Source organism: Pteropus medius, unplaced genomic scaffold (genome assembly GCF_902729225.1).
Source record: "Pteropus medius unplaced genomic scaffold, Ma_sr-lr_union100, whole genome shotgun sequence".
In the NCBI taxonomy this organism is placed as follows: Eukaryota; Metazoa; Chordata; class Mammalia; order Chiroptera; family Pteropodidae; genus Pteropus; species Pteropus medius.
In genome coordinates, this window is record NW_024349797.1 from 18,795,699 (window position 1) to 18,818,212 (window position 22,514).

The 22,514-nt window shown below is 51.7% G+C and overlaps 1 long non-coding RNA gene across 1 annotated transcript; it reads left to right on the forward strand.

The window, feature by feature from the left end:
* The first annotated feature begins 592 nt into the window (after positions 1-592).
* LOC120619679 (uncharacterized) lies at positions 593-22,087 on the forward strand. Its single transcript, XR_005657595.1, has 3 exons — positions 593-800; positions 1,204-1,323; positions 21,954-22,087. It is a non-coding gene; the product is annotated as an uncharacterized LOC120619679 (long non-coding RNA).
* The last annotated feature ends 427 nt before the right edge of the window (positions 22,088-22,514 follow it).

Sequence of the window (22,514 nt, forward strand, 5' to 3'; positions counted from 1 at the left end):
AAGGCGATAAGTGGGATCAGGCTTTTACAGCTTGGGGTGTGGGGTCGGGGGAGGGGAGGCAGGGTGGGAATGCCACCTCAGAAGGATGCCCCAGGCAGAGCTCTGAGCACCCTCGAGGAAGGTCAGAGGCACCAAGCCTGTGCTCTACCCCCACCCCCAAAAGTTTAAAGGCCTTTTGAGACAGAGCAGAAATCGATTTCTGACATTAGGTCATGTACCACTCAGAATAACTGATTTTTATAGAGGACAGAACGTAAGAATAAGGGAAAGTAGGAATACCGGATGGAACAGGCTGGTTTCCATTTTTGACACCTAGGAGGGCTCCCATCAGATCGGGCCATTGGCAAAGGCATTCTGAATTCTCATTAGATGCCTTTCTCATTTCTGAAAAAATAAGGACTCTGGCAGGTTACAAAAAATAACCACAAATGCTTCCCCTCCCTTCAAGAGGTGGAGTCTATTTCTCCTCGGAGTTGGGTTGGCCATGCGACACGTTTTGGCCAGTAGGGTATTAGCAAAGTGATGTAAGCAGAAACAGGCCGTGCTTGCGCATTGGAGCTTGCTTTCTCCTTCTGCTCTTGGGTCACTGCGAGTGTCACCGTGCGAACAAGCCTGAGACGGCCGGCTGGAAGGGGAGAGACACATGGCCTAGGTACCCCTGTCATCTCAGCCGCATCTGGCTAACGACCCGACATGCGAGAGAGAGCGTTGATCGCCAGCTCAGGCTTGAGTGAGCCCAGCCAAGACCAACAGAAGAACCCTGTAGTCAAGGTCAACCCAGATTGCCAAACTGCAGAATCGTGAGTTAAGTGACTGCCATTTTAAGTCACTAATTTTGGTGGGTTCGTTATGCAGCATAAACTAATGGATATGTGGCTAACACTTAGACGAGCCAGGCACTGTTCTAAACATCCCCTATCTGAACATGTCTCATCCTCACAACCTCGGAAGGACACATTATTGTTATTCCCATTTTGTACACAAGGAAGCTGAGATTAAGTGACCTGCACAGGATTATAGAGCTTGCCTATCACAGGGGCGGGGGTCACACCCTGGCTGCCCGGTGCTGCCATCCTGCCGGCAGAGCCGAGCATGCCCCTGCCCAGACCCCTTCGGTGGCCACCCCACCACCTCGGGAGAGAAGCTGCTACACTCCCTGGTAGGGGACATAAGACGTTCTTGATTTTTCTTCATTCAACAAAGCTCTGGCTGAGGTCTGCTCTACACAGACATCGTTCCGGATACTGAGGATGCCGCAGAGAAGAAGGCGGAGCAAACGCCCGCCCTCATGGAGGCTGCAGTCACCTGGGGGACACAGAACAAGTAAGTAAGCAGAATAAACGGTAGGCTGGAGGAGCGAGACGCCAAGGGCGAGTGCAGCTGCCCGAGGCCATGTCATTTCCTGGTAGGATGGAAGATGGGGCTGCGTTTTCTGCGGGGCGGTCAGGTGGACCTCTCAGAGCCTTGACCAGAGGCCCCCACCCCCGACCAGGCTCACGACCGCCTTCTCCCCTCTGTCCTCTCGGCTTGTTACATGGGGCGGTGTGGGGTCCCCAGGCACGTCCCTTTCCGACAGCCGCCTCTGCCGTGACCTGGCCCTTCAGCGTGACTCTAGTTCAGTGCTTCAAGTCTGTGTTCACACTGTCTTCACGAGACCCACTGGCAGCTACTGAGGCCAGCGCTGTGGAACTTCACGGTTACCTGTGCCTGCGTCCTTGGGTGTCTCAATCAGGTCAGTTGATATTTTCTGAGTGTCGAGTAGAAATTATGCTCTGGGTTTTCAGGGACAGATGAGGGAAGCCGAGGCACGGCAGAGGCACGCAGCATAACGTGAAGGGGGCCGCCTGCCATCTGCTCCCAGGACACGGAGCAGGGTTGGGGATCCAGAAGCCTTCCTGGAGGAGGCGGCGTGGGCCTTGAGAATAGAAGGCATTCGTTGCCTTTCTTCCTTCCCAAACTGCAAAGTCCTGAGAGCAGCAACCATGCTGGACCGTTCTATTTCTTCTGAAGAACAAGCACGACTCCCGTGTGGAGGGCCCTGGCCTTCAGAGGCGGCCAAGCCCGACGACCAGGAGAGACCGCAGCACTCACACGGCCCCTGGGGATGATCCTCCCCTTTGCACAGACCAGCACCGGGGCTCACCGGGGCTCCACCAGGGGCAGTGACTTTCCCAAGGTTCCCCACTCAACAGATGGCACCGGCAGCCAGCCCCCGACTCTCCCACGTGCCAAGACCGCTCATACTTGTAACCGTTTGCACCTGCTCCCGTGGCCAGAGCAGGCCTCCCCGATGTGGGGTCGCATCTGGTGCTGGGTCGAGTCACCAAGCTCCTCTCTGTCCTGGACCTGAGCATGCCCGGCCCACCGAGCCCCAGTGCTTGGGGTGACCAGGAAGACTGGCCCTGCCCGCGGGCCGCATGGAACCCCGTTCTCGTTAGGCAGGTGTGGCGGGGAGGGGTTCAGAGTCAGGGCTTGGCATGGCCTGAGGATGCGCTCAGGAAGAAGAGAGCGCATTCAATTCCATCGTGCCTTTTCTTTTCCAAGGAGTCAGAGACACTCTGGAGTTTAGCACGCACGTTATCTCCTCATGTTTCGCTGCGGTAGAGAAACATTCATTCGTGTTAGGAAACAGTTACGAAAGATACATATTGATAGAAAACATATTGCCGGAAATAAAGTAATGAATAACATTCCACATAATAGTGACTAAAAGCAAAACAGTCTTCGGCTGTGCTTACAAGTTGAGTTTAAATTGAAGGTGCTTTGTAATGCTGATATAATAGCTGTTCTTCTCGGGCAAAAAATATATTGTACTATTTTTTATCAAGTGGCCAAAAGAGGGGAAATTAGATAGGAGGACGGAGGCGTGGGGTGGGTGGGTAAATGGCGACTTCAGGATTTCTGCCTCAGTCGGCGTGCTGCTGCTGACTTTGGAGAGAAGCACGGCATCATCACAGAAATGCAGGGTTCGGTCGAAGGAGCAAGTATGATTCGCAGCCAAGGTTTCATCTCTGTCCTCGCATGTGCCCAGGACCTCCCCTCTCACTTCCCATGCAGTGGGGGCAGGACACTGGGCAGCCATGGGAGGCTTGGGAACGAATCCCGCCTCTGCCCTAGTTCATTAGGGACCTTGCCTGCCACCTCTCCAGGTTGGCTGGGACATCTTCGCCGTGCAGCCTCTCATTGCCCAGTTTTGAGGTGGTCTTAAGTGAGGCTGTGTGGCAAATGCTACTACTGGCTGCCAAGCTCTCACGCTTGCCTACGTTCCATGCTAGAGGCTCAAGATCCTCACTCTCCCTTTGCCAGGCTCCCTTTGGCTAGGGTTGACCATGTGCTCCAGTTTTGGATTACAAGATGTACAGGAACACTTCTGGAAAAGATTCTCCTTTCTGGCAAGAAGAGAGAGGTATCTATGGGGAGGTCTTTTTGCTAGTCTCCCTTTTTCCTTCTTGCTTTGGTCGCTGCAGTGCGAAGATGTGATGCTTGGAGCTATGGCAGCTATCTTGCAACCATGAGGGATAAGTTTGAAAACAGAGCCAACTCACTGAGGATGGCGGATCCTCCTAAACTGGTGTGGTCGGATTCAAGAGCCAGAAAAGGAGAGCCTATATTTTATGTTGGGAAAAAATAATTAAAAAAAAAAAATCACTTCTTGTCTTGCTAGGCATGAGTCAGGAAGCACACAGCCCCGATTATCCTGGCAGCCCACTTTTTAATTCATCCAAGCAAGACTTATTGAGAGTCTGCATTGTTCCAAGCACCGTTCATGGCATCGGTGATACGTTGCGGAATAGAATCGACTTCTCCTACTGCCCTCATGGAGCCTGCATTCTTACAGGGGAGACAGGAAGTGACCAACCCGCCACCCCCAGTTCACCATCTATATTTTTTCCCTTCCTGCAAGTGTGATGCAGTCGGGCCCAGGATGGAAGGAACCTGGGTCCCCGAATCCCACGTGGGAGAAAAGACATCTGCCAGTTAGAACCGCGCTTTTGGGCTTGAACCCCTGTGTCTTCGGACCCGCTGATTGCTGTGCGTCTGCTTCTGCTCGCTGTGGGAGAGAATTTAAGACAGTTCACCTGGAGTTTCCTCTACTTCTGGCCTTACACTTTCAGGAAGTAAAACTTTTCCTTTGAAATCAAGGCAGAGCTTCGCTTTCTTGCAGCCCTTAGCATCCCAACTGAGTGGATTGTTAGGGTCTACCATTAAGACCTCTGCAGGTGGCCTCAGCATGTAGCCCTGGGAAGCCGGAGGTCTCCTTCTACCCCATCCCTAGCTCTCTGAGTCAAGGCATTTGAAAAGCAGGATGCAATTTCCTCCGGCCCCAGTGAAGGGTAAGAGAGCAGACCAGCAGGCTCGGGCTGGGCAGCTCGTAGCTGCTCCGGGTGGGCAGAGTGACCCTAAAATCAGAAGGATCATCTCCTCAAGCCCCAGGCAGCCACGGGAAGATGAGACTTCCCTAAGGCTCAGACAGATGCCTAGCGCTGCCTGCTCCACATCCTTCTTCAGGCTTTGAGGCCCCTGGGGTGTCGGCTTGCTCCGTGCTGGTCCGCAGCCCTTCCTCCCCAGCATTCCTGTCCCAGGTCCAGACACTATTTTAACTCCTTCAGGCACGCTCTGGGCTGGGCACAGTCAGCCTCACGGAGCTTGGATTGGCTAGAGAGGGACTGGAGGCCTGCGACTTCAGGTCACCCTTCTAATTAACTTGGGGTTTGTGGCAGGTTGTCTTTTTCGAAGGTGGTTCTTGCAATATCCTATGCGTCACTGTCCTTCCCGAGGTAAAGCCCAAGTCTCTTCCCCTTGACTCCGAGTGGGTGTGTCTGAGTGTCCTGCAGCCGCCGTAACAAATTACCCCCAAACTGGGTGACTTAAACCAACAGAGTTTATTCTCTGGAGGCCGGAAGACAAAATCTAGAGGCTGGGCCCTGCTCCTGAAGGCTGCTGCCTCTTCCTAGTTTCCGGTGGCTGCCGACAATCGGCGAGTAGCTGTGTCGCTGTCTCTGCCTCCGTTGTCACATGGCCTCCCTTGTGCATCTCTTCTGTGTCTCTGTGTCTGAATCTTCTTCTCCTTGTAAGGATACTGGTCATATGGGATTAGGGGCCCACCCTCCTCCAGTGCGACCTCATTTTAACTAATTACATTGACAAAAACCCTATTCCAAATAAGGTGACATTCTGAGGTTCCTCATGGACATGGATTTGGGGGGAACTCTGCTCAGTCCAGTACAACTGGTGACTTGTAACCAGCAGAGGGAGGCGGAGGTGATACTGCCGCCTGACTGTGCATCTGCCAGCTCGTCGTGGGGATCGGTGTGTTGGATCCCCACTCTGCCGTTACGCAGCCCCACCGCCCAGCAAACCCACGCCCGTCCACGTGGACAGACCACCTGGAGAAGCCCTGGTGGTCTGTCAGTCCCCAGCTTCTCCAGGCCCCACCTGACTAGAACAGCGTGGTGGACCCTCGGCCAGAACTGCCCAGCTGAGCCCTGGCCTGCAGACGTCGTGAGAGAGAACGTCATGGGCTGAATTGTGTCCCCATCCTCCAAATTCATATGTTCATGTCCTAACCCCCAGTACCGAGGAGGCAACTATATTTGGAGACAGGGCCTTTGTAAAGAGGTAACTGGGGTTAAATGAGGTCATGGGGTTGGAGTCCTCATTCAATATGACTGGCGTCCTTATAAAGGGACGATCCACCAGGGATGTGGGTACACAGAGGGAGGGAAAGCCGTGTGAGGACGCAGAGATGGTGGCCATCTGCAAACCTATCGGCACTTTGCTCCTGGGCGTCTACCCTCCGGGACTGTGAGAAAATAAATTCTGTCGTTTAAGCCTCCCGTCCGTGGTACTTTGTTACGGCGGCCGAGGAATCAAACACAGATGAGAACGTGATTGTTCTCGCTCTAAGCCACTAAGTTTTGGGGAGATCTATGCACAATCGTAAGCGATGCAGGACGTACACACCTAGGGGAGCCCCTGAGGACAAACTCAGGGGCCTGGGGTGCTGCTCCCGGCTCCAGCGTTGTCTCACTGGCTGCCTGGACAGCTCTTCCTTGCTCTGGGCCTTGGCGTCCCCATCTGGAAAATGGGCAGATAGAATGACCGCTAAGGTCTCTCATAGCCCTGTGACGGACTGTCTGTCTGGATGGGCTCTGGAACAGATTAGTTCATCAAAGAATAAGGTTTGCAGCTGCTTTTCTGGAAATTTGTTTGGCTTAAGAGATCTGAGTAATCTACTACTGACAACGCCTGCTGCCCAAGAAGCTTGTTCTGTGTCGGTCTGAGGCGATTTCTGTACATTCCCCCGTGAAATAAAATCTGCACAGTAACGCCACGGGGGAGGGGCTACTTTTATAGCTCAGACAGCTGAACAGAGAAGTGACTTGCTCAAGGTCACACAGCCGGCGTGCGTGCGAGCCGGGGCGCAAGGCCCGGTCTGACCCCCAGCTCCACATTCTCTCTCCGAGGGGTCCCTCAGGCCGACGCTTAGGGCAAAGGTGTGGGAGTTCCATCTGTCACACCCTAGTTCAAAGGCCCTCTGTCTGCGAGAGAGGGTCACTTTAAAGTGACCGTCCCTTCCCCTGACTCTCTTGGGTGGAGGGGCCGACAAGGGAGCGGGCAACTGTCCAGCCATCTGCGAGGGGAGGGCCCGGGGGATGAAGGCGGTTATTGTTTCTTAAGTAAGAGCAGATAGGATTCGTGGTCAAGGCCACGCGAAGGGAGATTAGATCTGCCCTTTGCGGTCCTCTGCGGGCCAGGCCCAGGACAGATGGCAAACTGTTGTCATTCGATATGGAATTAGGCCAAGTCGAAGTTCAGGTTGAGAGGCTGCGGTTCAAGTTTCCATTCAGCTGTCGGAAAATGAGCCCCCTAATGAATGCCCCCGCCCCCGGCCGCGCGGGTCCCCTTTTTCGTTTTTGAAAACAGCTTTTGTGTGTGAAGGCTCCTCGTTGGTCACAGCCGTGCTGTTCGGTGGGGTGATTTGCGACGTTCTGGACGGCGCCCGGCTGGAGCCAAGGCCCGAGCGGGGATCTCTTCGCCACTGCTCTGTGCCGCGTGATCTTGGGCGCCCTCTGAGCCTCGGTCTCGTCATTGGTGCCTTGGGGATAAAACGAAGACCCCCGCGTGCTGATGAGGACCAAACGCTACCCCGTCACTGTCCCGCACAGTGAGCGCTCACCCGACTCGAATTCCCTTTCCTCTCTCTCTCTCCTGGGAGGAGGAACTTAGTCATTTACGCACTTGCTTATGCGGCAGGTGTTTATCGAGCGCCTCCCGGGTGCCTGGCCCTCTTCGGGGCGCTGTGGCTACAGGGACACACTGGTACAAGACCAAAAATGCTCCCCTCTGGCGTGGACGGCGTGCCACAGACAGGGGGACAAACGAGGCCGGGCTCAGCAGTGGTCAGCGCTGCAGCAGAAGAAACGGAGGCTCCGCGTCCGAGGCCGGTTGGAGGCCGGTCCCCGGCGACGTCTGCGGTGGGGTCTGGACTTCATGGCGGTTCCTCCGCGGCCGAGCCGACCCCATCCTCTTTCCACAAAGTTGCTCGCTGCGGTTCCCTTCACCTGGGGCAGGAAGGCTCTCCCTTCCTTCGTACACCTGCTTGAATTTCAATTACACAAAATATCTTTAACACACAGTTCAGCCAGATTCCTTAGGAGACGGGGGTGGGATGGGAAAAATGGTGCTGTGAGTATTCATGATGTGTTTGCATTATGGAATAATTACACATAATTGCTCTGCCTCGTAAATAAGTATAAGACATTCACCGGTCTCTACGGTGGGAGAAGCCACAAAGCCGCCTTCTCCCGCCCAAGACGCCCCAGTGGAAACGCACAATGACGTCAGCAATCTCTGCCACTCACCAGGAATGCGCGTTTTCCACCAGCAAAGAGGATTAGTGGTCCTTTCTGAGCCTGTAAAAATTATGCTAACTTGTCGGTTATATTTATACATTCTCTGATCCTCTCGCTTACTCCCCACGCACGCGTTAAACACACGAATTACTACGTGTGAGAAACTGGAGATGTACTTAGCAATAATGGCTACTGTTTGTCGAGGGCTTATTAGGGGCCGACACTGTGCTGGGCTTTTCAGATGTGTCCTCTCCTTTAATTCGAGGAGAATGGAGTCACCCTATTGGATAGGCACCGAGGCTTACAGCATTCAGGGAACCTGACCAAGTTCACAGAGTTCGTGAAGAACACAGCCGGGCATTCGCACCCCGGCGGCATAGCGTGCACCTGACCGCTCACCACGACGGTCCAGCGAATGCCATCCTCGATCCCTCTTCATCCCCCTCCCCAACAGTACATAACTGACTGACTTCTGGAAGGGTCCACGCCTTCTGGTTGGTTAGACGTGAGGAGGAGCTGGAGTCACACATTTCGTTATTGTTGTTCCAATGTTCTGAGTAGAATTGTGTCTCTCTCCACCCCCACCCCCGCCCCCGACCCCGAAAGCTATGCTGCAGTTCTCTAGAACCTCAGCATGCGCGTTATTTGGAGATGGTGTGTTTATATTAACCAAGTTAATATAAGTCAAGAGCCCTAATGCAATGGGACTGCTGTCCCTATAGAAAGGGGAAACTTGGACGTGGGGCTGTCCACAGAGGGAGGAAGCAGTGAAGAGATGAAGGGCGAGGACAGCCATCCATAGGCCGAGGGATGCCCGAGGCTTCCCAAAGCCCCCGGAGAGGCACGGAGCACCTGGGACCCAGCCCCGCGTGTAGGCTGCTGGTGTTTCTTCTGTGGAGAAGCCTGTTCACAGTCTTGCCTCTTGGATAGTTCCTTTTCCTTACTGATTCGTAGATGTTCTTTATTTACGTTCTGGCTCCCTCCCTCGGCTGGTTATCTGAGGGGCAGATGTCTTCTCCTGATCTGTGGTTTGTCTTGTCACTTTTCCTGAGTGGAAATTTTAGATTTGAATGCAGTTTGTTCTTCCCACACTTGTCCCCATGAGCAGGTCGTCCCTGTGCCGAATCCCCTCCACTGCCATCAGAGGACAAGGCCACCCTGGCCCTTCCCACCTCCCAAACTCCGGTTGCTTTACCCTTCTGGCTCACTCTGCCCCAGGCGCTCTGGTTTTTCCCATTTCTGGAACACGCCAGCTCATTTCCACCTCCCGCCTCATCCATACTCTCCTCCCTTCTCCCCTGCCCTGGGTCGTGTCACTGCCGCCCACATTGCTCTAAGCAGCTCTGTTCCGTCACCCTCTACTGCAGCCCTGGAGTTCACGGTCATCATTCTCTTCCTCAGTCTTGCTTGTCCCCTCGTTTGCCGTGGTGTGGCCCCTGTGCTAGCTCCAGAGCAAGGGGTCCCTGGAGCAGCCCACTCTGAGGACCTCTGTGTCATAGGCCCACGCAGTGAGGACCTCTGTGTCATACCAGGCTCTCAGCCTCCAGGCCAGTGAGCCTCATCCCACGCCCAGTTACTCCACTGAAATACACAAGCTCACTTGCTGGTCACCGGGAGGAATGGCAGCCTGGGGCTACCATGCTTTTCATGGTGAGACCTCATCCAGGGGAGGGCTGGTGGCAGGGAGGGGAGACTGCATGCAGGTCCTCCCCCCACACTACCTCAGGAGGAGATGGGCTGGTGGCGGAAACATTTGCATTGGAACTAGACTTCAGGGGAAAATGAGCAGGGGGAGTGGTTGTTCCACTGGAGGTCTGAGGTTTGTCTTCGGAGAATGTTCTCTGATTTCCCCGAACACTTGAAATCAATTAGCTGGGCCAGACCCTTTGTGAGCCTCTCTGTCGGACGCAATCTCACCCCTGCCGGGGCAGAGTGTGGCGAGCCCACAGACAGTCCCGGGGTTCTCACGCTGCCCCGGTCTGCCTTGTGCATCCGCCAGCCTCACTTCTGCTGAGCGGCGAGAACCCCTGAGTCCTGTACTCCCACACCTGCCAGATGGACAGCTGTCGGATGGTTCTGGGGCTTCTGTCCAAATGGGGACAGAGGGCCAGGCCCAGCCCCATGGGAGCGGCTATCCCAGCTGTCAGTCACCCTGCAGAGGTGCCTACCTTGGAGAGGAAATGAGGACGAAGTTCTTTGCTCTTGAGCTTCCTGGGACTTGGACTTAGAAGGGCAGTCGTGAGGGGCATGCTTCCCCGGTGTGGGCCGAGGGGCCCCTGGGCTTGGAGATGGGAGCGGCGTGCAGCACGGTCTGTGGCCCCCAAGATGCTCTGTCTAGTAGCAGCCATGCAGTCCTCTGTGAAGCCTGAGGCTTCCCTGACGCTGAACCCTGGAGTCAGCTGTGTCAGATGGAATCGAGGCAGAAGCCCGTCCCCAAGGCCAGAGGGCAACGTGAGTCGTGACCACCGCGGGAAGAGCCTGCATGGACGAAAGCGACCTCCTTCGGGCTGTTGGCAGCCACAGCTGTGACATGGTGGCTTCTCAGTAATGCTGGGGGCACGCTCGTGGTGTGTGTGTGTGTGTGTGCGCGCGCGCGCGCGTGCGCAAGTTTCTGCATGGGTATGTGGGGGGCTCAAAGTCGATTTCAATGAAGATTTTTACAAAACAGTTTAGGAACTTTTCGAGTAGTTCCTGCATTGGCAGGTTCGACATTCAAAAAGTAGGAAAGGGTAGCCGTGAAAATTGTCCTACTCTGTCCTGTTTCTCAGTCATGTGTCCTCTTAAAGATGACCACATTCCTGTGCTGGAGACGTTTTATGCACCTGCCATCAACGGTGTTTAGCCCCTTCTACCTAAGGGCAGTTCTTTAATTTCTTTACTTCGCAGCATATTTTGAGATTAGTTCATATCGATGTTTAAGTGCTGTCTCTTTTTTTCTCACTGAAATATATTCTATTGATGAGTGTAAAATGAATTCGACCGGTTATTTAGTGAAGGACATTTAGGCTGTCTCTAATCTTTTGCTACGATGCAGTGGGCATTTAATGGAAGAATGACCTTATTTTGTTGACACAGGGTAAGATACGGCAGACACATTAAAACTCACCAAATAATCCATTTGTTTTTCCAGAAGCCTCAGGCCCCTGTAGTTAGGTATGGTCATGTGACTAGTTCTAGCCCGGGGACTGAGAGCAGAAGCACTGTGTGTGACTTCTGGGCAGGGCATTGGAAAACTAGAGAATGTGAGATTCTCTAATCTCTCTCTGTCTACCATGGCGACTGAAGAGGCGGAATGTTCTAGAAGGTGAAACTATGGGATGGTGGAGCCTCTGTTAGCTTGGGTTCCTGAGGGACTCTGTGGAGCAGAGTCTACTGCAGACGCATGCTGTGAGAATTTGCAGGAGCAAAAATATACTTTGTCGTGTTCAGACACTAGGTAGAATTTAGGTTGTTTACTGACCTCTCTAATTCATAGTGAGGATCAATGCATAGATATTTGTGACACTGAATTTAGTAAGTGACTAACATGAATGGTTGACCAAGAAGTTCCTTGGAGAGGATCTGTGGGACTTCTGGAGCTGTGGATGCAGACAGGAATTCTTAGGAGAGCCACCTGGGGCGTCTCCATCCTTCCTCTCCTCCCAGACGGCGTATGATCTCTAAATCTCTCCTCACCCCAGATCTCTTGTCCCCAGGCTCACTCACGAGAGCAGATAGGCTGTCTGTATCTCATCACCCCCTTCTCTGTCCTTTTGGTCACAGTATAACCGATCTTTTGCAAAAAGATCGGTTATACTAGAGCAAAAAAAAAATCACAGGAGGGCATATATATCCATGAAAGTCCAGAAATAACCTAAATGTCCAACAGCAGGGGATATAGTCAGTCATTGATGACATACATTGAAGCAGCCATTAAAAATGAGATCGGAGGGAAAAAATACAGGGAAACATCTATATCTTTGTTGAGAGAAAAATAAAGCAAAGTACTAATTGTGTTTAAAGTATGATCCCACTTAGAAAAATATAGATCTCTATGCAGAAAACGTGCACTTAAGGAACGTGTGAATGTTGCCCCTGGGTCCTTCCCGTTTTGCTGAAATACAGTCTTTGATTACAGTTATCTCTCTCATTCTCATAGCTTCGGTGGCCACCAAGGTGCTGAGGGCTCCTGCATCCAGATTTCCTGCTAATATTTCAACATTTACCAAATGGCCAGTTTATCATTCCCTTCTAAAACTTGCTTTTTCTCTGTGCCGCCGTCTCAGTCAATGGTTCCACCATTTTACCAGAAACCTGAGAATCTTCCAGGATTTCTCTCCACATTTTATAAATCCAACCAGTTAACCAATTCCTGCTGATTATTGCTCTCTGACGTCCCTTATATCCGTCCACTTCTCTCGATCTCTTTCAGTACTTTATCTTGGGTGTTACTATTTCATGCCCAGAAGATTGCAGCAGCCTCCACTCCCCTCTACCCACATCGACTGCACACACTGAGGCCAGACTGATCTTTCCATCATGAAGACCTGTCCACATTATTCCCAACTCCAACTCCTGCATGGCATCCGGTTCCCCCAAGGGGCTGCCCCAGCCATGCCAATGGACTCATCACTTCCTGTCTACCTCTGGGCCCACCTACCCACCCATCTACACATCCATTCACCATCCATTCATGCATTCATCCATCTATATATGTATCCATCCTTATCCATGCATCCACCTACCTATTCAAATTCATCTATCCATCCATCTATCTATCTATTCATTCATATCTATCTATCTATGGTATCTATATTCATCTATGTAATTATACTCTTATTTCCAAATTCATCTATCTATCTATCTAAGCCGTCCAACAAATAACGTATCAACAGCATGAATGCATTCATCTATCTATCTATCTATCATTTCATGTATTTGTCTATGGCTTCACTTCTTACCTATATTTCTTCAAATTCATCATTCATTCATATATGGAATTACTCCATTCATTTCCATATGTATCTATTATATTTGTTCCATTACCCATTTTCATAATATCTATATCTATGCATTCACCTACCTATTCAACACATATCTATCTATTTATCTATTCATGTATCTATCTAAGTATCATCTACTTCAACTACCTATTCAATAGCCTCCATTCATTCATTCCATCTATTTATTTCCATGTATTTATTCATGTATTCACTACTTACCCTATCTATTTCCCCATTCTATGTATCTATTCCATTCCATCATCATTATTCGTATCTATTCATGGTATCTGGTTTCAATTTCCTATTTCAAATTCATTATCTATCTATGTACTATCCATTCACATCTGTCCAAAGGGGTATCCAATAAAATCCAAACATACATCTTTTTTCTCCCCCTCTTTAATTCCCCATCCCCCACTTCCACCCCTGACCTACGGATGTTGCCATCTTCCTTTTAAGGACTGCATCTCTGAAGGCAGGGCATCTCCTCCCATGTGCTCACGGTGTGCACCCACGGCCTGGCGTACCCGGGGCCTGGAGCACCCAGGGAGCCCAGTGCATCTGGGGCCTGGCGCACCCAGAGTATGGTCCATGGCTCCACCTGGGGTGCAAACTCAGGACCATCAGCGCGTAAAGCAGATGTGCCAACCATGACACTGTGGAGCCACCCCCAAACATACATCTTTAAGATCCCTATGACTTGGGTATAAAAATGTCACTATTTATTGAGACAAACAATGATTCCAGAGATCCCATATAGAAATCAAAGACAACAAAACAAAATAAGATTCTATCTCTCTTTTTTAATGCTTCTTATTTTTGTGGCCTCTTGAGTTAGTTTTTCATAATTACCTCTTCCCCTTCATAATTCTCTCTCTCCTCTCTCTCTCTCTCTCTCTCCTACCCACCCTCCTTCCCTCCCTCTCAGTTTGCATTTTGCTTGGGGTAAGAAAAAATAGTCATTTGCACTGGAGACCAATACCAAATCCACTCTCTTTGTGCTTTTGTGAAATGTTTATGTGACGGCCTCCACTTGGCAAATTGGACCGTCTCTCAAAATGCTCATAGAAATATTTGTACAAATGTTTCATTCTGGAGTGTAGATTTCCTTGATCTTGGTAAAGTGAAAGGGGGACATGAGGAAACAAATCACGAATATGCAGGAAGAGGTCTCAGTGAAAGACCTTATTTTATTTTAAGCCCTCAAAAAAAAAAAATTACAAAGATTTAGATTCTCTTAAAAAAAAAAAAACAATGAAAAAACCAAAAGGGCTCTGTCCATGTGTTGTTCATTTAGGAGCTTATTTATTATCTATTTATTTTAATGGTGGAAACCCCCATCCGCGGAGGCGTGCGGCCCTAATGAGAGCTCGTGGTGTCGGGGCTGCTCCCAGCAGGCCGCCCTCAGCCGCCGCGTCCCGAGGCTGGCTGGCATGCATATGCCTCATTACGGACACTTGCCCTGTCATGTGTTATTCCTCACTTAGTGACAATTTGTCACTGTCACCCTTGACATGTCACTCCTCGGCAGACGGATTTGACTCCGGTGCCAAGTCTGACACTTGGATGAGAGGCAGGAGTAATCTGAATCGAAATAACGGGTCGAGAGTGGCTAATTTCACTCTGACATGATTCTCATACCACGTAAAAAAGAGAGAAGTGCTGTATTTAAAGGGGAGGTTTTCTTTTTTTTAAAAAGCTTCTCCCCCCGCCACCTCTTCGTTCTCTCTTGCTCTGAGTCTGAGTATTCAATTATTCTTTAGGATAATGCTTTTATTTTTGAAAGATTAAGTCTTGCGTTTTAATAACATGCATTTTCAATTAAGTGCACTAAGATGCATGGATATAACTATTATTTAAACTATAAGTAATGGTTGGATGTAAAAATTAGGAAACATTGTGCTTTAGATAAATTACATTCAAATTAGTTCTTATTATAAATGGGATAGAAAATGGATTTTTTAGCTCTGGCTGGCTAAAGAGCCAACATTTGTATCTACTTCATTTGTTTAAATATATTTCAAGCCAGATTGAAATCCATACGGCCTGACATTAACTGAGTGCTGCCACATCAACGTACTCAAGTTTCATAAACCACTGAAAAGTGAGTTTTTACTGGCTTGACTTAGAAATATTCTAATCCTCTTACTATTAAAATAGTATTGATTATATAGTGATTTTTTAAGCTATCATTAAGCAGTATGAATCTTAATAAAATGCATTTCAACAGACCATATGCAGGATATGACTGGAGTTTTAAGAAACTGGATTCCCCCCACCCTGGAGAGATGATTACTTGTTTTTTCCTGTGCAAAGAGATCCTTTTGTATAATATTTCCCAGTAAACACTGCTTTCCTTTTGCAAAGAGATGAGAACTCGATGCCAGTTTCGAGCAGAGTTTTTTCTCTTTCCCACCTTGCCTGCCTTTCGTGGGGATGGGAGGGAACAAAGGGAGAATATTTCAATCTCTGTCCTGGGAGAGAGGATGATTGCGAACGAACGTGTAGATGGTTTCCTGCAAGGGAGCCACTTGGTACTTGGTTCTGTTTCTATGAAGCCAGACTCCAGTCTGCCAGTTTACAGCGCGAATTAGAGACAGCCGTGTGCATCAGAATTCTTGAGTCGTGACCGACGTGTTTTCTCTCCGTGGGCAGACCTCAGAGGGTTGCTTGGTGATCATGGAACGAAGGAAGGAGCTTAGAGAAATTGATGTCCAGTGGCATATCAGGACACCGCAGCCCAAACTTGTGCACCTTTGCAAAATGCGTTCATTCATTCATCCGTCAAACATTTACTGAGCGCCAGGCTCTGCAGGGTGTGAGATGCTGCAGCGGAGAGCTGAGAACTGAGCAGGGTGCTGGTCGTTGAGGATGGTGCAGATGAAGGAGACCGATGCCAGAGAAGTGTAGGGCATGGTGGGAGCCTAGTCACGCCTGGGAGGGAAGGCTGGCCGTTCCAGGAAGCACACCGAGGTGGAGACTTAAAGCACAGGTAGGAGCACACAGGTGTTTAAAAACACTTGGCAGCATCTGGGGGAAGCTGGAACAGTAGAAGGCCGGCCTCCATGCTCAGAGTACACAGGGGCAGAGGAGGAACTGGAGGAAGTCAGAGGGACCCGGCATTCAGGCGAAGCTCCCCCACATCCACTGACCTGATGGGTTACGGAATGGCTTTGCCAATGGAGCGGACCATTGGCAGGACGCCGGCTGGGCATTGGCCTCGGCTTGGCTGTGTGTCAATGGGTTTGAGCCATAGCTCTAAAAAACGCAGGCTCTGATATCGCCTCTATATGAATGTCCCCATTTTACGGCTGGTATAAAGAGGGAAGAAGTCGGAGACACTTGCATAGAAAAAGACCACTAGGGAGCTGAGGACCCGTTCCCTGGCGTGGTGGCTGCCATCTTCCTGGCTGGAGTTCAGTCCTATCGGCTCTTACCCACCCTTTGCCAGGCCTTCATTCGCTCACTGATTCGTTCGGTCGGTAGCGAGCGCCGATGTCTCAGGCACTGGATCAAGTGGCGGATGCTCAGGCACTAACTCGGCCTCTCTGGAGCTCATGCCTCAGTAGGGACGTGCGATGGTGTCATCATGAGGTGCACAGGCACTGTGGACACTGGCTCCTGAAGGAACTGATGTGAAGCCAAGGCCTGAGGATAAGCAGGGGTCACCAGGCAGGGTGGGATGGAGCTGGACAGGTAGAGGGTGCTAGGTGCTGCCAAGTGCTAGAGAGGAGAAAGACCCCAAGAATCTCGGAGCCGGAAGTTGGGGTTCCAGTCTGAGCTCCAACAGGTAACTACTGAGGTCCTGGGTGAGTTGGCTGATGTAGGGGGCCTCAGTTTCCTAGGATGGCGACGATGATGATGGCGAGCGTTGAAAGGGATGGCAAAGACTCCGGTACACGGCAAGGCTCCGTGACGGCGAGGTGACTCTGAACGAAATCCTACATTTTCTACGTATTTCAGTAGGACAGCCAGTCACCGTGGAACAACGTGCATCGATGGCCGGCTCCGGCCATCGCGGTGAGTCTCGGCGCTGTACGAGCTGCGCACCATCCTCTCCATTCCACACGCGAGGGAACTGGGGACTCGCTCAGCTGGCGAGGAGGGTGGGGAGGGTCTTGCCCACACGTCCCTGGCCCTGTGCTCCTTAGCCCTGGCTGGGTGTAGCCTCGAGGAGCCAACAGGGGCCGTTCTGTCCCTGGGGGATGGTTTGGTTGTCATAATGCATAGGGAATCCCTCTTGATGGATAATTAAGTCTCCCCAAAATGCCAGTAGAGCTGAGGTTGAGACCCTGTTCTGGTTGGGGAGAGACACCCAAACAGTCGATGTCAGATGTCTGCAGCAAGTGGGGTGTTTGTGGTTGATAGAGGCTATGGCGGGAATGCAGTGGAGGGACCTTACTCCCCAGCCTGGGTTGGGGGGCAGATGCATGATGGGAGAGGTTTTCCTGAAGGGGATAAATCTTCCGCGAGCCCTGGAGGGTGGGAAGCAGAGCAGAGGGTGCTCAGAGAGGGCGTGGCTGAGCCGAGGCTCAGGGCGTGAGGGGTACGTGAGGGCCACAAGCCACTCTCCGCTTCCTGAGAATGAGCTGGAGGAGGCGCGTGTGGGAGGGGAGACTGAGGCTTGGCATCGCCCCCTGGGGAGCTCAGGCGTTGTGCAGGAGGCACCGGGGAGCCAGCGAGGGGCAGTGAGCAGGGACAAGCTGGAGCGGATCTTCATTTCGGTTAGGTTGAGTGGGGTCATGAATCTCAGTGGCTGCGCTCACGGTGGCACGGGAGGTTGTGGGGGAGAATCCTCACCCCACCCCCGCTGGGAGGAGCTTGTTTATTCTCATCTCCCCTCGGGCGCCCCTGGGGACTGGCCTTTGTGGCTGGGCTCCACTCTTATCACAGACCCACGTCCCAGGCAGCCGGGGAGCTGCTGGGAGACTCCGGCCCTGGGAGCCTCACCCCCTGGGGTCACCGTCAGGGCCCGAACGACTGGGGATGCACAGGTGGCATCTGAGAGTGGAAATTGATTCTCGGCCACCGAGGGGCCTGGCGTCCACTGCTCAGATGGTGGCCACGCTGGCCTTTTCCAGGGAGGGAGAGCAATTACATCATACCGATTTAGCCCTCTTTCCAAGAGCTGGCCCGAGAGTTGCTTTGCCACTCTGTTTTTTTTTTTAAACCTGGGGTTAATTGGGGACGGCTGTATTTTTAATAGGGGGCTTCTGAGACAAAGCTGTGTGGGCTCTCTGGCGTTCAATAGTCCATTAGGCAGGGACTTCAGAGTCGAAAGGGTCATATGAATCTCTGGAGAGAGAACTCATTAATGGGACAGTACGTTCCAATTAGTGGCATGGCCCAAAAGGACCAAGGTGCAAAAACACCCGTCCTCAGCCCCTCTCCCAAAGGGGCTCCATTATCCAGCTGCCGGCTCCACGCTGCACAAACACGGTCACAAACAACGCGAACGTTTGCTCCGAAAGCCTGTCTCTGCCATCCGTGTTGCCAGCCGACAGGCGAAACGCCCGTCCAATCATTTCGAGAAAATAAGAAAGGCTACTCGCTTTCTTCTTTTTTCTTTCTTTTAAAAAAACTTTCCGTTACAATTGATATTCAATATTATTTTGTATTAGTGTCAGGTGTACAGCATAGTGGTGAGACATTTGTATAATTTACAAAGTGATCCTCTAATAAGCCTGGTTATTATACATAGTTATAATGTTATTGACTATATTCTTAACGCTGTACTTTACATCCTCGTGACTATTTTGTAACTACCAACTTATACTTAATCCCTTCACCTTTCCCACCCAGCCTCCAAGCCCCTCCCATCTGGTGACCATCGGGTCATCCTCTGTGTCTACGAGTCTGTTTATGTTTTGTTTGTTCGTTTATTTTGTTCTTTAGAGTCCACGTGTAAGTGAGATCACATGGTATTTGTCTTTCTCTGTCTGACTTATTTTACTCAGCATAATTCCCTCTCGGTCCATCCATGTTTGCTGCACATGGTAAGATTTCATTCTTTTTTTTTTATGGCCGAGTAATATTCCATCGTGGATACGTACCACCTCTTCTTTATCCAGCTGTCAGTCGATGGAAGGCCACTCACTTGCACAAGGCAATTTTTTCTTTCATCAAGGAAAGAAGCAGCCAGTGGGCGTGGCCCAGAACCGAATCTTTCTTTGTCTAGTGTGCGCAGCTGGGGGATCCCAGGTTTGGAGTAAGCCGAGTTATCTACATGCTCTGCGTGTCAGCGGCTCCTGCTCTTTGTCCTGCCCTAGCACCCCAAGGACGCCCCCACTGGCACAGGGAAGGCTCGTGACTCCTCCTGCCACCTGCGGTAGAGGTGGCATGGAGGGCGCTTGCTTTGGCCACGAATGGGGATCTTTCTGCAGAGGGAGGTAGGACCTGGCTCTGACTGTGGGGAGGCAGCATCTTTGCTTTGACCAGAACAGACAAGTCAGTCATTCTGAGTCTCCACGTGGCCATCTTCAGAATAGAGACCTCGGTACTTTAAGCGCCTAGTACGTTGCACACACGCACGCATGCACACGCACGCTCACCAAGAGCACGCTGCGGCAAAAGGCAGTGGGCGAGGTAACATTTTTAGTACATTTCCCTTCCTTCCATTATCCCAAGAGCCTGTGGCATGGGCGCAGTGAGTTATTATTCCCACTTTAGAGGCGAAGGAAGCATAGCTCAGCAGGGGCCACCGGTTTACCGAAGCCTTGACCCTCCAGCCTTAACCCCCACGTCGCGAGGCCAGCATGGTGGCTTTCGCCAAGTCCCAGTGCCCACTTTGAGTCTGATGTTCAACACAGGCTCCGTCCGGCTCTGAGGCGTTTTACGGAGCTTGTGCTCTGGACGGTCGAGAGTTGAGAGGAAGCAAAACGCAAATGGATGTGAACTTAGCAGCAAACTTGGTGGAGCGAAGTAGGGCTGAGGACAGAAGCTGTGGGGTCCGGAAGACTGGATGAGAGCCCTGGACCCGCCTGGGTGGTCACAGTTCCTCCCCGAGCACAGTGGGGACAGTGGGACCCACCCCGTCAGGTCGCGTGAGGTCTAAACAAGCTCATGGTCAGCAGAGGGAACTGTAGCAACGTCCCGGAGACGGTGGCCCTTCTGCCTTCTCTGTCGATTTGGAAAGAGCAGCTCGAGGGACCGGAAGCTGAGCTTCTGTCCCCCAGGGAGGCCCCTCATCCACACCGGCCACCCTCCCCACCACCTCGCCCTTATCACTCCGTCTATTTCCTTCGGAGCGTGGACGGCAGCCTGTGCTTTTCTCGTTCGTTTGTTCGCTGTGTAATTTTGGCTTCTCTGCACCGGGCTCCAGGCTCTGTGGGGGCAGGGCTTTGTGTGTTTGGTTCTCCGCTTACAATGGCGTCCACCCATGGTCAGCTCAGTGATGAGTTGTCCAGTGACTGGATGAATGAGCCGGTACCCTTCCAGCATGTTCTTGGCCAACCGAGCGTCTCTGCTTCTTTCCACAAAACAGTGGCCACACTCTCAAGGCCTGTGCCACCTGCTGACGCTCTGGGATCCGTCTGCCATCTCCTCCCCATCGGCAGGGCCACCGACCATGGCTGGAGTCCAGAGGTGAAGCCCTGGGACCCATTCTTGGCTTGTTTGTGTGGGACCCTCTGGAAGCCTCCTTCTCCCTGTTTCTGGAACAAGGAGGCTCAACTTTCTGATCTCTATGGCCGCCTTCTCGGCCTGACCATCTCTCCTCTTAGAGAACACTGGATTTAGGTTAAAACTGGGCAATGTGTTAAAATCCATTTTCTCACACTTGAAGGGCAGAAGTGTCTCGGCTGTAGATGGGACATAGTCTGAGAGGAGATATTGGGGCTATGCGCCCACCGGAACCGATGCCCGTTTCAGTGGCTGCACGTGCTCCCGTGCATCAGATGCTCTGATGTAGCCACCTTTTAACTCTGCTGTCTCTCTGTCGCTTGGCTACGATCATGGACGGTGAATATTACCATGACATTTTGAAATGATGTTTCGTGATACAGCAGAAAAAGAAAATTAATTTCATTCATTGATGAGCTTGTCAATTTACTCATATTGACTTTTCGGTGCCTGCGCCACGGATGGCAAAGTTCATATACTATAAAATACATCATTATGAATATCGTCTCGAGCCGTCGTATACACGTCTTTGGGAGCTGAGGGATGGGGGGCCGCTTCTTCCCATCAGATAAGTATTAAAGAACACAACACCCTGCAAGCTTCTATTCATGTTTTACGTTAAAAACACCAGCAGCGTCCTGAGTACCTCGTCGCTGACTCCTCCGCCATCCGGCAGGTGCCGAGTCCCCACAGTGCGTCTCGGTTCTGCTCGCTTCCCTTTGCCCCTGCCGTCTCGTCTTGTCATTACTTTCTGCCTGGACTACAGCAGCAGCTCCTGGGGACCTCTCGTCTCCGGGGCCTCCCCTCCCCGCTCACTCCCAGCTCTGATGGCACCACCCGGCCACTCCACAGCCTGCTGTGGCTCCCTTACGCCTCGATTAAAGTCCAGTTTTCGGGAGCCACCATGGTCTGTCCTTAGTCTATCACCCCACCCCGCATCCTTTTACAAGCCTGTGGGCCCCTCCAGGGGTCCAGTTTTGCATCTACGTCAGAATCTTGTGCAGGAATAGATTGAACAGAGATTCCTGGGCCCCCCGCTTTTGGATCCTGATTTGGGGAGTAGGACGGGAGATTGCATGTTAAAAGAGAGCCAGTGAGACCTGACATTGTGGCCCCGCAGAGCTGCTGGTCCGTCCGGTCCCCATCTGTTCCCAGAGCCCTCCCTATGCCACGACCCCTTAGCTCACCTCCCCCTCTGCAAGCCGAAAGCCCCCTCCACCGCCAGGGGACCCCTGACCACCACAGCCAGGAGTCTCCTCCCCCTCCCACAGTCTTCTTGGATGAGACTTTTCCTCACCATCAGGACTCCCTTCACCCCGTTAACGGAGCCGTAGCTAGCCAGCCCTCCGTCTTTCCCTTTCGTTACTTCTCGTTCGCACACCTCTGGCAGCACGGCTGGAATATTTAATGTCGATTTTGTTGGTCATAACAATTTACATCCCTATAGTATTGTAGAGTATTTTAAAAATATTTTTAACTGTCTCCATCCATTTAGCCATGTGTTTGCCGTGGTGCCACGCCGTGGACTTAGAACTTGGAAGAGCCGCTGTCTGTCAGGTGGCAGACGAGTCACTGGGTACTTGTGATTAAATAGAGGCCTTCGATGGATGACTACACGGTATGCCTGTGTTACAGCCCCGACATCGAGCACGGAGCCTGGTTCATAGCAGGTGATATAATTAAAACGCTGTTTACTGGAAGTGATGTAACAGGTCCAAGATTAAGATAAGTGGGTCCATGAGGATTGTCGTGAGAGGATGATGGGCTGCTTTGTCCAGGGAGGCACAGGGGGTGGGGAAGTGTGGGTGTCGGGTCAGGAAGTTCTCACGGTCTGCCCGATCACCCTGCGGGACAGGCAGGTGTCGCGAGCCCAGTGCGTACGTCGGTCCTCAGACGGCTCAGGAAGTGATGGAGGATTGCTAGGAAAGTGGCACCAGCAGGATGGGCACCAGGGCCTCTGACTTCTAGGCTGTGAAGTCACAGCCTCTGTCCCGGGAGGGCCCAGCTGAGCAGCTCTGGAACCTTCCCCCTGGCAACAGTAGACTTTTGGGGATTC